The 5042-nt window shown below is 51.4% G+C and overlaps 1 non-coding gene across 1 annotated transcript; it reads right to left on the bottom strand.

The window, feature by feature from the left end:
- Positions 1–286: 286 nt before the first annotated feature.
- On the bottom strand, positions 287–361 carry Trnas-cga. Its single transcript has one exon. It is a non-coding gene; the product is annotated as a tRNA-Ser (tRNA).
- Positions 362–5042: the final 4681 nt, after the last annotated feature.

Below are 5042 nucleotides of genomic sequence, written 5' to 3'. Positions count from 1 at the left end.
TCGAACTCGGGACCTTTGCCTTTCGCGGGCAAGTGCTCTACCAACTGAGCTACCGAAGCACGACTCACGCCCGGTCCCCACAGCTTTACTTCTGCCAGTACCTCGTCTCCTACCTTCTAAACTTTACAGAAGCTCTCCTGCGAACCTTGCAGAACTAGCACTCCTGAAAGAAAGGATATTGCGGAGACATGGCTTAGCCACAGCCTGGGGGATGTTTCCAGAATGAGATTTTCACTCTGCAGCGGAGTGTGCGCTGATATGAAACTTCCTGGCAGATTAAAACTGTGTGCCCGACCGAGAATCGAACTCGGGACCTTTGCCTTTCGCGGGCAAGTGCTCTACCAACTGAGCTACCGAAGCACGACTCACGCCCGGTCCCCACAGCTATACTTCTGCCAGTACCTCGTCTCCTACCTTCCAAACTTTACAGAAGCTCTCCTGCGAACCTTGCAGAACTAGCACTCCTGAAAGAAAGGATATTGCGGAGACATGGCTTAGCCACAGCCTGGGGGATGTTTCCAGAATGAGATTTTCACTCTGCAGCGGAGTGTGCGCTGATATGAAACTTCCTGGCAGATTAAAACTGTGTGCCCGACCGAGACTCGAACTCGGGACCTTTGCCTTTCGCGGGCAAGTGCTCTACCAACTGAGCTACCGAAGCACGACTCACGCTCGGTCCCCACAGCTTTACTTCTGCCAGTACCTCGTCTCCTACCTTCCAAACTTTAAAGAAGCTCTCCTGCGAACCTTGCAGAACTATCACTCCTGAAAGAAAGGATATTGCGGAGACATGGCTTAGCCACAGCCTGGGGGATGTTTCCAGAATGAGATTTTCACTCTGCAGCGGAGTGTGCGCTGATATGAAACTTTCTGTCAGATTAAAACTGTGTGCCCGACCGAGACTCGAACTCGGGACCTTTGCCTTTCGCGGGCAAGTGCTCTACCAACTGAGCTACCGAAGCACGACTCACGCCCGGTCTCCACAGCTTTACTTCTGCCAGTACCTCGTCTCCTACCTTCCAAACTTTACAGAAGCTCTCCTGCGAACCTTGCAGAACTAGCACTCCTGAAAGAAAGGATATTGCGGAGACATGGCTTAGCCACAGCCTGGGTGATGTTTCCAGAATGAGATTTTCACTCTGCAGCGGAGTGTGCGCTGATATGAAACTTCCTGGCAGATTAAAACTGTGTGCCCGACCGAGACTCGAACTCGGGACCTTTGCCTTTCGCGGGCAAGTGCTCTACCAACTGAGCTACCGAAGCACGACTCACGCCCGGTCCCCACAGCTTTACTTCTGCCAGTACCTCGTCTCCTGCCTTCCAAACTTTACAGAAGCTCTCCTGCGAACCTTGCAGAACTATCACTCCTGAAAGAAAGGATATTGCGGAGACATGGCTTAGCCACAGCCTGGGGGATGTTTCCAGAATGAGATTTTCACTCTGCAGCGGAGTGTGCGCTGATATGAAACTTCCTGGCAGATTAAAACTGTGTGCCCGACCGAGACTCGAACTCGGGACATTTGCCTTTCGCGGGCAAGTGCTCTACCAACAGAGCTACCGAAGCACGACTCACGCTCGGTCCCCACAGCTTTACTTCTGCCAGTACCTCGTCTCCTACCTTCCAAACTTTACAGAAGCTCTCCTGCGAACCTTGCAGAAGTAGCACTCCTGAAAGAAAGGATATTGCGGAGACATGGCTTAGCCACAGCCTGGGGGATGTTTCCAGAATGAGATTTTCACTCTGCAGCGGAGTGTGCGCTGATATGAAACTTCCTGGCAGATTAAAACTGTGTGCCCGACCGAGACTCGAACTCGGGACCTTTGCCTTTCGCGGGCAAGTGCTCTACCAACAGAGCTACCGAAGCACGACTCACGCCCTGTCCCCACAGCTTTACTTCTGCCAGTAGCTCGTCTCCTGCCTTCCAAACTTTACAGAAGCTCTCCTGCGAACCTTGCAGAACTAGCACTCCTGAAAGAAAGGATATTGCGGAGACATGGCTTAGCCACAGCCTGGGGGATGTTTCCAGAATGAGATTTTCACTCTGCAGCGGAGTGTGCGCTGATATGAAACTTCCTGGCAGATTAAAACTGTGTGCCCGACCGAGACTCGAACTCGGGACCTTTGCCTTTCGCGGGCAAGTGCTCTACCAACTGAGCTACCGAAGCACGACTCACGCTCGGTCCCCACAGCTTTACTTCTGCCAGTACCTCGTCTCCTACCTTCCAAACTTTACAGAAGCTCTCCTGCGAACCTTGCAGAACTATCACTCCTGAAAGAAAGGATATTGCGGAGACATGGCTTAGCCACAGCCTGGGGGATGTTTCCAGAATGAGATTTTCACTCTGCAGCGGAGTGTGCGCTGATATGAAACTTCCTGGCAGATTAAAACTGTGTGCCCGACCGAGACTCGAACTCGGGACCTTTGCCTTTCGCGGGCAAGTGCTCTACCAACTGAGCTACCGAAGCACGACTCACGCCCGGTCCTCACAGCTTTACTTCTGCCAGTACCTCGTCTTCTACCTTCCAGACTTTACAGAAGCTCTCCTGCGAACCTTGCAGAACTAGCACTCCTGAAAGAAAGGATATTGCGGAGATATGGCTTAGCCACAGCCTGGGGGATGTTTCCAGAATGAGATTTTCACTCTGCAGCGGAGTGTGCGCTGATATGAAACTTCCTGGCAGATTAAAACTGTGTGCCCGACCGAGACTCGAACTCGGGACCTTTGCCTTTCGCGGGCAAGTGCTCTACCAACTGAGCTACCGAAGCACGACTCACGCCCGGTCCCCACAGCTTTACTTCTGCCAGTACCTCGTCTCCTACCTTCCAAACTTTACAGAAGCTCTCCTGCGAACCTTGCAGAACTATCACTCCTGAAAGAAAGGATATTGCGGAGACATGGCTTAGCCACAGCATGGGGGATGTTTCCAGAATGAGATTTTCACTCTGCAGCGGAGTGTGCGCTGATATGAAACTTCCTGGCAGATTAAAACTGTGTGCCCGACCGAGACTCGAACTCGGGACCTTTGCCTTTCGCGGGCAAGTGCTCTACCAACTGAGCTACCGAAGCACGACTCACGCTCGGTCCCCACAGCTTTACTTCTGCCAGTACCTCGTCTCCTACCTTCCAAACTTTACAGAAGCTCTCCTGCGAACCTTGCAGAACTATCACTCCTGAAAGAAAGGATATTGCGGAGACATGGCTTAGCCACAGCCTGGGGGATGTTTCCAGAATGAGATTTTCACTCTGCAGCGGAGTGTGCGCTGATATGAAACTTCCTGGCAGATTAAAACTGTGTGCCCGACCGAGACTCGAACTCGGGACCTTTGCCTTTCGCGGGCAAGTGCTCTACCAACTGAGCTACCGAAGCACGACTCACGCCCGGTCCCCACAGCTTTACTTCTGCCAGTACCTCGTCTCCTACCTTCCAAACTTTACAGAAGCTCTCCTGCGAACCTTGCAGAACTAGCACTCCTGAAAGAAAGGATATTGCGGAGACATGGCTTAGCCACAGCCTGGGGGATGTTTCCAGAATGAGATTTTCACTCTGCAGCGGAGTGTGCGCTGATATGAAACTTCCTGGCAGATTAAAACTGTGTGCCCGACCGAGACTCGAACTCGGGACCTTTGCCTTTCGCGGGCAAGTGCTCTACCAACTGAGCTACCGAAGCACGACTCACGCCCGGTCCCCACAGCTTTACTTCTGCCAGTACCTCGTCTCCTGCCTTCCAAACTTTACAGAAGCTCTCCTGCGAACCTTGCAGAACTAGCACTCCTGAAAGAAAGGATATTGCGGAGACATGGCTTAGCCACAGCCTGGGGGATGTTTCCAGAATGAGATTTTCACTCTGCAGCGGAGTGTGCGCTGATATGAAACTTCCTGTCAGATTAAAACTGTGTGCCCGACCGAGACTCGAACTCGGGACCTTTGCCTTTCGCGGGCAAGTGCTCTACCAACTGAGCTACCGAAGCACGACTCACGCCCGGTCTCCACAGCTTTACTTCTGCCAGTACCTCGTCTCCTACCTTCCAAACTTTACAGAAGCTCTCCTGCGAACCTTGCAGAACTAGCACTCCTGAAAGAAAGGATATTGCGGAGACATGGCTTAGCCACAGCCTGGGTGATGTTTCCAGAATGAGATTTTCACTCTGCAGCGGAGTGTGCGCTGATATGAAACTTCCTGGCAGATTAAAACTGTGTGCCCGACCGAGACTCGAACTCGGGACCTTTGCCTTTCGCGGGCAAGTGCTCTACCAACTGAGCTACCGAAGCACGACTCACGCCCGGTCCCCACAGCTTTACTTCTGCCAGTACCTCGTCTCCTGCCTTCCAAACTTTACAGAAGCTCTCCTGCGAACCTTGCAGAACTAGCACTCCTGAAACAAAGGATACAATGTTGGTCAAAAGCTAAAAATTTCTCACAGTCCATAAAGACAGTCCAGATTGTTCACCACAGTAAAAATGCAGAGTTTTTCTCAAAGTCTGAGCAGTAAAAGAAAATGTACACAGAAGTAGTGGATTTCCATGCAGTCTTGAAGAAGTAGTGTTGTCCTTCCAACGGAAAGACAGTGCTGACTCGACATGCAGACAGGTAATGGGCCACAACAGAGTAAACCCACAGCAGAGTCAGTCGATGTTTTGAAGAATATTGGTAGTTAGGTCATCACAGAGCAGAGCCACTGTAGTCCTGGTAGAAATTACGGTACTGGTGGGCCACCAGAGGTGCAGACCCACTGCAGTCCTTGTAGCAATTGGTGGGTCATCAAAGATGCAGACCCACTGTAGTCCTGGTAGAGACGGCCAGCAGCCATCTGTTGCAAATGTGCAGGTGCACAATCACCATCGAAGAGTCTTGCGGACAATATAGCAAGTCCATAAACCACCACTTGTGCACTCACAAAGTTTCTGGAATTGTCCTTAGATCCAGCAATGCTGTTATCCAGTCCCTTGCTGAATCATTAACACACGTGCAAACACTATCAGTCCCTACTTCTCACATATTGTCCATGTACTATGACCAACAGAAACGTGTGCAGTGAAA

This window comes from Schistocerca piceifrons, chromosome 1, assembly GCF_021461385.2.
Source record: "Schistocerca piceifrons isolate TAMUIC-IGC-003096 chromosome 1, iqSchPice1.1, whole genome shotgun sequence".
NCBI lineage: Eukaryota > Metazoa > Arthropoda > Insecta > Orthoptera > Acrididae > Schistocerca > Schistocerca piceifrons.
This window is presented reverse-complemented; position numbering and strand designations above follow the sequence as displayed.